Here is a 13,111-nt window from a genome sequence, read left to right as displayed (position 1 = left end):
CCTCTTCTTGTTTGAATTATGTGTTGTAGATTGTAGAAGTGGTGCCAAAGATTCTAAGCAATCTCCTGTTGTAGTGTTGTTTGTGTTGATTTTTGAGGTTCACCCAACTGAGTCATTAGAATTTCATTGAAGACTTAAGTAAGCTGTTGCCTCAGGAAAAGAGGTTGGATTAGTAATCATAAAAGCAACCTCCCTAGAAAATGTCAGTGACTTGCATATTTTTAATATTTAATCCTTCTCTTTACCACTAAACGTTGTATTTTGTGAAGATTTGCACACCGTCCAGTAACGAGACCACTTTATCCATCATCATGGTAAATAAATAATCCTATGAAAGTCAGTTTAAATTGCTATACTCAACTGATTGAATTTTTGTACCTGGAAAACTTTTATTTCTTATGATCCATTTTTTAAAAAAGAGAGATGATCCACTCATTAAATTTAATGTAAAGTTTCATGAACCTGGAGAAGTGGGATTCTTTTGTGTTTTCATATCAGCAGGATAAGTAATTAGATTGAGAACTGTTTAACAGCGCATGAACAGAGGAAGGAAACACATAATGAGAATGGAATGAAGCACAGTGCTGGGTAGGGAGGGGAAGAACCTTACACATAAAAAAGTGGATGCAGGTGGAAATCCTGTTTACTTCTTTTCTCAAACTAACATCCTTTTGAATGTCCCTCTGAGCCCTTTAGGTTTCATTGAATTAACTTAATGCTTTTTCATTTAATAAATGAAATTTGGAACGCATAGTAATAAGCAAACTGGAACCTGCTGAATATAAGCATGTGTTGCTTAGTGAATAATAACTAAGCAACAAGTTTCCTCTGTTTATGAAACAGTGTTCTAGAAGTTGCAAGTAGATATAGGGTTGTCCAAAGGACACTTCTGTCCTGACTTGCTCTCTTCTGTTTTAAACATAGTATGGAATCATATAAGAGCTTTTTTCAATTTAAAATATGCTCTGAGTGTATTAGTTCATAGCATAAGGTGTCTGCACCTTAAGTAAATAGTTTCCCATAGCACTCAGAATTGGCTCTTCCTTTCCAGGCCTCTGCTTTTCACATACTTTTTTGGGGGAAGGGGGATGCACTCAAGACAGTAAGAAATTGTGCAAATTGAAATAAGCAACAAAGAAAATCAAGCACATGGGAAGAATTTGTGTCTGGCCTGGGTTGTGGGCAATCAACCTGTATGAACAAGTCATTTGGTGTCTTCACTATCCCTGTACTTCACACAGGTGTGGTGGTTGAGCTGGATAGGGTTTCCAGGTGTCGGGTTTTGAACCGGACAGTCCAGTATTTGAGCTTTCTTTTCAGGAAACAAGATATAAATATAAATGAGACAATATAAATGTCCAGTATTTTCTATATAAGATGTAATATAGATTGTGCTGTAATGTCAAATGTGTCTAGTATTTTTGTTGAAACCATCTGGCAACCCTAGAGCTGGGATCATCTCTTACACTACTACAGCTACCAGAAATGGCCATGGCCATGCAAAATAGCAGAATATGGATCTGGCAACAACTCAAGTGCAATGACAATGCTAAGAAACCACCAGAATTTAGCTGTGCTTTCATATAGCTGTTTGGTTTCATAGACCAGGTAAAATTAAAGGTGGTATATGGTTAACCTATGCTGGTCCCAGAAACATTGCTCATTGCAAGAACTTCCTTTGGAACTCTGGTATTTCTATCAAGGTTTATTTTGTATACTTGTGAATTCTATTCCTTGCCTTTTTCTCTTGAGCATACAGAAGAAAGGAATTTTTCCAGAGGGTCCTGGTAACATTCAGAAATAGCTAAACATTGTCAAATTCTCCTTTGATGGGCACAATTAATTTAAGTAAATCACAGGAATAACTAATGTTAGCACCTCTCCTTGTCTGAGCTACTGGGTGCCGGAGAGCTATAGTTATTTTTACAGAAGAAAAAATAAATCTCATTTCCCATATATTCCCTTCTCTCCCATAAAGAAGACTAGGATCTTGTATTGAGATTGTTTTAGGATGATATAAGAAGGAATAATGTACCCAGGTTTTTTTTTGTCAGTAGTAGCACTTGTTTAAAAAATATTTCTACCTCTATAATATGGTTGCCAGATGGTTGAAACAAAAATACACCCCCCCCCAAAAAAACAAAATACCAGGAAAAAATTCTGTTGAAGATGAAAAAAAAAAAGGGAGGGGACCAAAGTTGTTGAGAAAAAAAAGACTCCAAGACTTATTAAGCAAAACGTGTGTGTGTGTGTGTGTGTGTGTATGTATATATAAAACAAACTTAAAACAGCATGTCCCCTTTAGGAGTGAATGCAGCGATAGGAACAGGGGAGCGGTTGAGCACTAAGACCCAGGGGACTCATTGCTTCCCCTTGGTCTTTTGCTGGCAGCCATTTTGTGCTGGCAGCCTTACGGAACCAAGTAAGGCTGGGGATGTTCGGGGGATGGGGTTTGGAAGGGGGGTGGGGGGGAGGCTGGGCGCTAAGTGTTTGTACAGTTTCCAGGTGCCCGGCATTTTTACCTCCTGGACGGGGAAAAAAAATCAGAGAATACCAGACATCTTAGGTGTCCGGTATTTTCTGAATTTTTTTTTTACCGGACAGGAGGCAAAAATACCAGACTATCCGGGTGAATACCGGACATCTGGCAGCCCTACTCTATAAACCACAGTGAACTTTAGGGCCTCAAAATGGAGGGACACTTGAAAATATATAATACAAATAGCAGTTAGCTGCATCTATGATTCATTACCCATCCTTTACTAAATTACAACTGAGACATTCAAGAAGAGGAAAGATTGTTTTTTTCTTTCTGAATTGTCTTAGAGCAGGGATACTCAACATGCGGTCTGCAGCCTGTTTGTTTGCAGCCCGTAGTGTGGTTTGGGTTTGTGCAGGGCTCAACATGCTGCCCATGGGTGGGATCCTTTGAACATGGTCTCTACTGGGAACACGCAGTACAATGGCAAGGAGTCTCCCAGGCAGAGTGAGCACTGAAAGATGCAAGTGGACAGGCTGGCTGCATTTCTAGCCCCCAGGAAGGAGGTGCCACGAGCACCAGGCCATTGTGCGAAAGAAGCTATTAGCATATATTTGCATGTGTATGCAACCACACTTAAGTTGTGACCCTTGGCATGTGCTGAGAGTATCATTGTGGCCCTTGGGGCTTCCAAAGTTGAGTAGCCCTGTCTTAGAGAATTATGGCTTCATGTGATAAGTAGGATTCTGTTCTTCAATTTAAGGATAATTCCCAATTAATTTAGAAAGGAGTCAAACTATTTGCTGAAAGAATGGATCATTGTAATTTATAGGAAGGTTTGTTATTCTGACCCATAGAATAAGACATGCCAGAACTACATGCACCTTGAAGAATCCCTTTGCCAGCAGGAAGTCGAAGGTCTAAATTCATACAGTTTTTGCTTTAAATTTCTCACAGTTTGCTGTAAACTAACAAGCTATTATAAAAGATAAGGGCTTATATATTGTTCACTCAGATTTCAAAGTAGTCTTAATATAAATGGTTTGTTACTCTCTGCTATTTGTCCCCTTAAGTAATAATTTGAAATGTGTAATTTTCTGAAGGAGTCAAATTAAATGAAAACGGTGCTTCTAAACTTTTCTTCATAAAATCTCAGTAGCAGACTTGTTGCAAGAATAAGTTGAAAATAGTTGGCAATTTTCCCAAAATTTTATTCATATGCGCAGTATTACTACTGTGCAATTGAGAAATAATACAACTAAAAAACTCAGCTCACCTGAAGCATCTTAGATTAAAAGATTGGGGATTGCCATCTAATTGCAGAAGTCAACACAGCTCAGAGCGGAGAAAGTTGGAGTTACTTAACATTTGGTGGAAAATTTAAATACATGGGGAAATTTTATAGAGTAGTCATCATCTATGAACAAATATTGAAACTGCCAAAGATCAAGTTTATGTAAGAAATATCACAGTGAAATGGTGTATGTTCTTCATTTATTGGAGTGGTCCTGCATTTTAAAAGGATTAACAACCTGTGCTGTTCTATGTGATGATGGAGCAGAAGGGAAGGAAAAGGGAGTTATATTTTTGATTGTTTGATTTCTAAGGCAGCTGATCAGAAGAGTCATTTACAATCTAAATGACAGCATTCAATTAAATTAAAGCTGCCTAGAAATTATATAAATTGATTTGTGTTCCTTAATGAATAAAAGCAAGATACTTTATCGAGTACTATTCAAAATACACAGCACAGTTCAACATAAATTCAGTTTTCCACATCCAATAACCTTTATTTAATCTTAAAATTAAGAAAGCACCAAATTTAGAAGATGAAACACAAATTCATGATCATTGCTGTTGACCAGTTCTGAATAGCAAAATCCCTGAAGCTTTTCAGTGTTCTTTAAAGATGGAAAATGGAAATGGATTTTTCTCTATTCAAGAATAGGGGAAGAAAAATTTAGATAATTACTTCTACTGTCCTCCTGTGTACTACAGTATAGTAGATCAAGCTGGGCAGAGTTCTTTTTTGTTTTAAACAAATTGCTAGCTGACTCCTTCCTCGTACAGTTAGCTTCTTGCTTGTGACATGGGTCATCAGTGAAATAAAATGTAATCATTGTGCAAAAATCTTTTCTAGTCCTAGCAATTAGGGATGTCAGTGTGTATTCAACTGTACGACTAACTGATAAGACTAGGCTTATCGGTTAATCTTGTGGTCTAAATGCATTCCCCCTCCCCCCGCACTGTATCAGAGGCAGCAAGCGGGGGGTGGGAGGGTGGAGGGAAGAGCTAGCTTAAAAGCCAGCTCCCCATGAGCACCGGATCTGCCTCCCTTTCCCTCATGATGCTTTCTCCGATAGAAAGGCAGTGGTGCGGAAGGTGAGGGAGGCAGGGTGGCGCTGATACGCATAGGGAGTCCACTTTCAAGCCAGCTCCCCACACGTTTTGGCTCTGCGGACTTCTCCTTTGTCCCTCCCCTCCTCTTTCTTCCACTCTTTCCTACAGAGGCGGGGGTGAGAGAGGCAGGAGCCAGTGCCGGGAGAGCTGGCTTAAAAGTGGGTTTCCCTCAGCACCGGCTCCACAGTACTGCCCCTCTCCCCATGCAGCTGCCTCTTATCAGAGGTGGCAACATGGGGATGGCAGGCAAGGCTGCATCCCCTTCGGACTTACACAGGGGCTGCCACCCTGCGCTGCTGCTCTGATACAGAGGCAGCAGCATGTGGTGGCAGGGAGCTCCCCAGGAGTGGTGCCAGGAGCGCACTGGCTGCCAGCGCCACTCCTGGAGACTATCCAGTGGTCATGTAACCGATAGTATTTTGAACACTTATGTGACTATTCAATTACAGTATGTCAAACATCCCTACTAGCAATGGTATCTGACATGCAAATATTGATGTTTGATCTCCAAACACAATGTACCTGTCTTCAGCTTTGTTTTGTGCAAATGAATGCTTATTTTGAATATCACTAAATCTGCCATTTTAACATGATCAGGCATTGCAAGATAGAATGGGACTGTGGGTTGTAATGCTGTTAAGAGCTTGAGCCAATGGGAAGAAAATTGTATGATGCCATTTTCCCCGAGACAGAGACAATATTCATATATCAGGGGATATAAGCAACATGAAATCTTGAATTGTGCACATACCACAGCATTGTAGTTAAGATTGAGTTATTTTCAATTTTGTAAGTTCTCGTTTTCTTTGTAAGTGCTTGTTATTGGCTTTCATTTCCCAGGCTTGTCCTAAGGAGTAGTTTTATTTTGATTTTTTTAATTGTTTCACCATTTTTGTGTTGTCAGAGTGTTAAAAGTTGTTGATTTTTATGCTTACAGAAATAAGTGAGTAGATTTTTTTTCTTTGTTTGGGCTCTGAACTAGTATTCCTGGATGGCGGCGGTGCGGGGCTGTGCGTACTGGCCAGCCATGCGGTCAGCCTCAGCCATCCAGGCTGGCAGGAAAGTCTCCCCCTGCTGCTCACATAAATTGTGTAGCATACAACACGCTGCCACCACAGGCGGGATATTGTGCTCGGTGAGATCGAGGTGGGTGAGGAGGCACCTAAAGCATGCTTTCAGTCGGCCAAAGGCCCCATCGACCACAATGTGGGCCCTGGAGAGCCTGGCATTGAAGGCCTGCCGGGAGGGCTTGAGGTGTCCTATGTAGGACTTCATGAGCCAAGGCTGTAGGGGGTAGGCCGCATCCCCCACCACTCACACGGGCATGTCCATGTCCACATCCCCGACCCTGATGTGGCGGTCAGGGAAGAAGATCCCGGCATGCAGGCTCTGGCAGACGGAGGAGTTGCAGAACACTCTGGCGTCGTGTGCCTTGCTGGACCAGCCCACATTTATGTCCATGAACTGGCCCCGGTGGTCAGACATGGCCTTCAGGATCACAGGGAAGTAACTCTTGCGGTTGATATACAGGGAGGCCTGGTGTTCCGGGGCATGGATGGGGATGTGCGTCCCGTCAATGGCTCCTCTGCAGTTGGGGAAGCCGATGGTGCTGAACCCCTGGATGACGGCGTCCGGGTCGGCGAGGCGGACCACCCTGGGGAGCAGCACCCGGTTGATGGCCTTGACCACCTGCAGAGAGAGAGACAAAACCGCAAATCACTGGGGCGCCCGGGTGGCTGGGAGTGTTTGTTCCCTGGCACTGCCCCGCACCCCACTCCTGGAAGCAACCCCCGCTGTGATCCTGGCTGCCACGGGCGGTGTGTAGTATGGCCAGGACAGACCGAACCCTCATGTGCGGAGCGCTTTCGCCTCCTCCCCCCCCTGTTTTCCCTGGGGCGGCCCATTCCCCAGTGGCCGGTGAGTGCTGTACCTGCATGAGCACTGCTCTGACGGTGGATTTCCCCATGCCGAACTGGTTCCCAACAGATCAGTAGCTGTCCGGCGTGGAGAGCTTCCACAGGGCGATAGCCACACGCTTCTGGAGGGGGATGGCGGGCCTCATGCGAGTGTCCCGTCACCGCAGAGCAGGGGCGAGCCACTCGCAGAGCTCCAGGAAAGTGCCCTTCTTCATCCTGAAGTTCTGTGTCCACTGTTGGTCTCCCCAGCGCTCCAGGACAATGTGGTCCCACCAGTCATTGCTGGTGTCCATACGCCGGATGCAGCGGGGCACGCTGGCGTCCAGGCGCTGCTGCAGCTCCTCCATGGCCTCCAGAGAGGCCAGGGGGAGAGGCAGGGGCTTGACGTGCACCAGATGGTTCCAGGCAGCTTCCAGCCATTGCTGGCACGCTTGCAGCAGCAAGTCCAAAAACTGGAGCAGCATGCTCAGGGCGAGCTCTGGCTCCATGGTGCTAACTGCGGTGGTGGCTCCAATGGAAACCACCGACACAGGCAGGCGGATAGGAAAACGCTTTGCTGTCCCTCGGCGAGGTAGGCAGGCAAGTGGAAAAGCTGAGAACTTGCTGTCCAGGAGGGTTCCTTTAAGCACGAGCCTCAGATAGCAGCCACATAAACAACTACTGACCTGATGCCCTGCAGGAACCGGTTTCAGCTGCCCTTAAATGCGACCCAGAGTCCAATCAGTGTGGATGCGCTATTTCGAATTAGCAAAACGCTAATTCAAATTAGTTTTTGGGTCTAGATGCATTATTTCGAACTAGCTTATTTTGAATTAACTAATTCAAAATAAGTTAGTTCGAATTAGTGCTGTAGTGTAGACATACCCTTAGAGACTGTGTGTGTGTTCCATTATGAATTTCATTTGGTTTTATGAGCTTAATTGGGCTTGTGTAGCAATCACTGAAAATTTGATTGTTCATTGGTAGGTGGCAATTCCAAATAGTGTTCCAGAAACCAAATGCAGTCTGCAGTTGTCTTATTTCTTATTAATTGGAACCAAACTGGGGGCAAAAAAGGTGTTTCCTGTTAACTGATTTGACTGTACTTCCTGTGCAGTCACTGAAGGGAGGAATATTTTAGGGATAGAAAAGCTCAAGAACTGAAAATCATTCATTAAACAAAAACTTTAGTGGACAGGTCATGGAATGAGAGAGAAATCTGTCAGTAACTTCTGCTTTTCATCAAAACCAGAAAAATAGGTTTTCTCCATATTTGTATCCAAATCATATTGATAGTGAATCAGATCCAGAGATTTCAAACATACAATAAGCATTGCATAGCATGTTTTTTCTGTGGGCCTTAAAATATGGTGATGCATCACCCTTTCTTAAGTATACATGTGGAGTAGTGAAATAACATTCCTTACTTCATAGGTTTATTTGAAAGTGAGTGTGTGTGTGTGTGTGTGTGTGTGTGTGTGTGTGTGTGTGTGTATGTATATATATATATATATATATATATATATATATATATATATATATATATATATATATAAAAACATATCTCCCAGATCACTGACAGGGTGTATGTGCCACGCTCTGAGTGGTATGGAGGGCAGGCTGCCCTGCCCCTTTCTGCCCAAGACTCTACCTCCTCCAGAAGCATGAGATACTCCTCCTACCTTGCCTGGGGCCCATGGAGACTGTTTGTTCCCCTCTGTATGTGTATAAACTTTTAAAAGTTCAAAATAAAAATCTGAATGGGGGGACTGCATCAGTTCCTGAAAAGGGAAAAATTACATCCTGAGCTGCTATTACTTCTACAAAGACTATTTAGCAAGAACTTAGAGTTCAGCGCACATACAGCAGTTGTGGAAAAAAGCACAAAGTTCCTGAAATATGTGGTAAAATGGTCAATCAGATCTACCTTAAAGTTTATTCATTATCCAATTTGCAAGACAATCATATATGTTGGTTCGTTTTTTCAGTGTGTTAAGAGTAGGCTTTAGTTCATCCATGGCCAACCCGCGGCTCGTGAGATGCATGTGGCTCGTGCTCGCCAAAAGTGAGGCTCGCAAAGCCACTCACATGCCCCCCCCCATGGCCCCTGCTCCCCGCCAGTTCCCGCCTTCCCCCAACTTACCTGTGCTTACGGGGTCGGAGCTCCGGGGTTTTAAAAAATGGCATCCAAGATGCCTTCTTAAAGGAGCAGCCTCCTTTAAAAAAATTTGTGTTTTAAATTTTTTTGTTTGTTTTTTCTCGACAATTCTGTTAAGGGGAGCTTTTTTTTCTTTCTTTTTGCGGCTCCTCTTCGCATTTTTTCTGCTGCTGTTTTGGCTCTCTTCGTTAAATGGGTTGGCCACCCCAGCTTTAGTTTATATTAGAAAGATGGAATAATCTGATTGATTGGGTACAGCAAGGATAGTTCAGCGTTTATAAAAAGTATCTCATGATGGCATTTGTCATTTTCTATTGTGCTTAAGATAGGAGAGAGAGTCTTTTGGCCAAGAGCCTACGCTCATATGTAGTGATACATCTGGCCTTGGAAAACAAGGAATTGTATATGTGAATGCAGGGGTAAATTTCAATCTATATATGAAGAGTTGTTCATATTCAGCAATTTTTTGAAAATTTGTTTTTCCCTTACCAAAAAAGGTTGGGATTGGGGATTTCAGCTATTTGCTGATATAAGGCAGGAGGGAGACATATCAGATATTTATTGTGTATGCATACCACACAATGGACCAATTCTGTAGCACTCACTTTTAACTATGTATGCTGATGTTGTAATAAAATTGCAAGCGAAATTATTGTTGCAGCAAGTCAGTTTTTGTTAAATATATTTTATTACATATCTACTCCTAATTGTATTTGACTCCTGGAATTTCCTCTGATAGATATGAGTCTTCTTATAACTCCTGTCTTTGAAGCAACCTACTCTGAGACTTAAGGTGCTTGAGTCTGAGACTGTGCTGTTATAAGCAGAGCTGGCTCTAGGCACCAGCAAATCAGGCAGGTGCTTGGGGCGGCATTTCGCCAGGGCCGGCATTTCAGGTAAGCAGCCGGTGCCGTCCCTGGCAACGCCTAGCCCCGTCTCGCTGATTTAAAGGGCCGTGGCCTGGGAAACGCCAGGAAATGCCGCGGCTTCGTGCAGCCAGCTGGCAGCACCAAAGCACCCCGGAGCCTGCTGGCTGCCCCTGTCTCCTCTCCTGCTCCTCCCCGCCCCCGGCAATGCCTAGCCCCGTCCTGCCAATTTAAAGGGCCGCGGGAGACGCTGCGGCTGCGCAGGCAGCACTGGCAGCATGTGCGCCTGGCCCCAGAGTCTGCTGGCCGGCCCTGTCTCCTAGTTCTGAGTCCTGCTCCTCCCCGGAGGTCGCCACCTCCTCCAAGAGCTGCTCCACTCCAAGCCATCAGCCACCCCTCTGCCTACATCATATAGAAATCCCAGGTAAGATGCCTCCTTCCCGCCTAAGCTTGCCAGATGTCCAGTATTTTCGTCGCCTGTCCGGTAAAAAAAAAAATCAGAAAATACCGGACACCTGGAAAGCTACAAACACTCAGCCCTCTGGCCCAGCCCCTGGCCTTTCCCCCCAGGTCCTAGCCCCCGACCTCCCTCAGCCTCACAGACCCTTTGAAGTCTGTTCCTAGTATATTTCTCTTGTTCATGTTTGTAGTAGAAGTAGAACCAAACAAGGATCCAGCACGCACATGCATACGCGCACACACAGAATATTAACTGTTCTACACACACACACACACACACACACACGCACACGCACACACACAGAATATTAACTGTTCTACACTCTTCAAAGAACCACTCATGCTGTTTCATAGCTATTTCTTTAAAGAATTAAACTTCGTGGATCTGGGTAAACTTTTGTGTTTGATGGCTCTAAGGCAAGCTTCATTCCATATATAGTTGTATTGGGCACATATAACTCTCCACTCCCTCTAACACCTCATAAACTTGAATATATAATGGCTGCTAACAAGATGGACACACAAAAATAATGTGCACATGCACACCCACTGATTTCAGTTTATCTGCAGGAGTGGTGTGAGGCCGACTGCAGCAGCTGGCGCCCTAGGTGGAAGGCGCGATCGGTGCCCCCTCCTGCTCGGCTGTCAATGGCCGTGACGTAATCACGGGGCCATTTAACAGGATATTTTAAGATGGCGAAATTGTCATATTGGGAAAGAAAATCTCTCAGTATAGTTTCCATCAGAGTTGTCAGCCCTACAAGTCAGGTTTGCTTGAGCATGTGAATCTTTTAAGTGAAGATTGACCAGTTTGCAGTTTTGCACTGAAAACAGGTAGAAATTGGTGCTTTCAGCTGAACATTACTCTGAGATTTTGGCCTTATTTGTACCTGAAATTGAAGGAATAAAGAATTGTGTGTGTAGAAATGGAAACCCTTTCAGATGGAACCTGTCAAACTTTCACCCTACTGTACTCTTAGATGTTTTCAATGAGAGGGCTAATGGTTACTGGTTACCTGCTTAGTGTTATTTTGTAAACAGGATGCAAATACAGTAAAACTCCGATGGCCCGCCATCTGATGGTCCGGCACTCCTGATGATCCGGCACCATCAGGAACCCGGAAGTGCTCCGGGCAGCTGGACCATTGGAGCTGCTCTGCCCCCAGCTTCCCCGATTCAGCCGCTGCTAAAACTCACCAGCGCTGAATCCGGGAACCAGGGGGCAGAACAGCTGGAGTGCTGCCGGATAGGTCCAGTAGCGCTGCCCCTCGGGGCTGCGGGACCAACTCGGCAGCACCCCAGCTGTCCCGGATTCAGCTTCTGCTGAAATTGACCAGCGGCTGACTCCAGGAAGCCCGAGACAGAGCTGCTCTGCCCCAGCTTCCTGGAATCAGCCGCTGGTCAGTTTCAGCAGCAGCTGACGTGGGTACACCTGGGACAGAGCAGCTGGGGTGCTGCTGCATTGGTTCCCACAGCGCCGAGGTTTGGCACTACCAGACCAACCCAGCAGCGCCCCAGCTGCTCTGTCCCAGGTGTCCCGATTCAGCCGCTACTGAAACTGACCAGGGCTGACTCCAGGAAGCCCGGGGCAGAGCAGCTCTGCCTCTGGCTTTCTGGAGTCAGCCGCTGATAAGTTTCAGCAGCAGCTGACTTGGGGACACCTGGGGCAGAGCAGCTGGGGTGCTGCTGGGTTGGTCTGGTAGCGCCAAACCTCGGCGCTGTGGGACCAACCCAGCAGCCTTCCAGCTGCTCTGCCCCAGGCGTCCCCAAGAGCAGCTGGGGTGCTGATGGGTTGGTCTTGCGGCGCCAAGGGTCGGCGCTACCGGACCAACCCAGCAGTACTCCAGCTGCTCTGCTGCAGGTGTCCCCGATTCAGCCGCTGCTGAAACTGACCAGCAGCGGCTGAATCAGGGACTCCTGGGGCAGAGCCGGACTATCAGAAGGGGGGGGCTATGAGGGGGTCTGGGGTAGCATCCCCCCACCCCACGCCAGACCCCTCATAGCCCCCCCTTCTGATAGTCTGGCATATTTGATAATCCGGCACCCCCTGGGTCCTAAAGGTGCCGGATTATCGGAAGTTTACTGTACATAGTTGTATACATTGGTGCTGTAATGTAAATATTCTGGTAGAGTCCTTATCAGGACATGTCTTCACTAAAGGGAAGATTGATGCTGCTGCAATCGATCTTCCAGAGTTTGATTTAATGAGTCTAGTTAAGACTCATTAAATCAAACTCAGAGGGCACCCCTGCCAGAGGCCAGTATTCCTGTTTCTGCAAGGAGTAAGGGAGGCTGATGGGAGCATTTCTTCCCATCTGCCTCCCTCTCGGGGGATGGTAGGGAAACTTGAAACAAGGTATATTAGATCCAGCTATGTAATTAACATAGTTGGAGTTGCGTATCTTGATTCAGCCTTCCCTTTTAGTGTAGACCTGGCCTCAGACCAGGTAGCTCTTAGCATGGGTCCAGCAGTCTGCCTGCCTGCATTACAATCCCACTGTTTCCAAGTGTTTTCAAGTTTCTTTTGGTGGTGGGGAGGCAGAGGTAAAGCAAGTTGAATGATATCCTTGTTTTGCTCTCCAACCTTGCATAGAATTTCCATAAGGTGGGAATCCTTTCTCTGATTTCCTCCAACCCCCCATGTGGAACAGTTCAGCAGACCAAGATGCAGGTTAGTTTCAGGTGATCAAGTCACTGGACTCCATAGCATTTGTTCACGGGAAGGCCAAGCATTTTCACAGTTCTTTGTCCTTGTTGAGAGGCCATGAACCCTGTCTGCCTTTCCATTGCAGTCCTGAAATATTGTAAGTGGAAGTGACCCAAAATAGTAAATATGGAATACAGATATGCTGCT

At 45.3% G+C, this 13,111-nt stretch overlaps 1 protein-coding gene across 13 annotated transcripts in view; it reads left to right on the top strand.

Annotated features, from left to right (window-relative positions):
• Positions 1-13,111, top strand: part of PARD3 (par-3 family cell polarity regulator) — a 677,664-nt gene that overhangs the window by 332,032 nt on the left and 332,521 nt on the right. The gene's annotated exons all lie outside the window — the stretch shown is intronic.

This window comes from Pelodiscus sinensis, chromosome 2 (assembly GCF_049634645.1).
Source record: "Pelodiscus sinensis isolate JC-2024 chromosome 2, ASM4963464v1, whole genome shotgun sequence".
Taxonomy (NCBI): Eukaryota; Metazoa; Chordata; order Testudines; family Trionychidae; genus Pelodiscus; species Pelodiscus sinensis.
The sequence above is the reverse complement of the archived record's forward strand: the minus strand, read 5'-3'. Positions and strand labels throughout refer to the sequence as shown.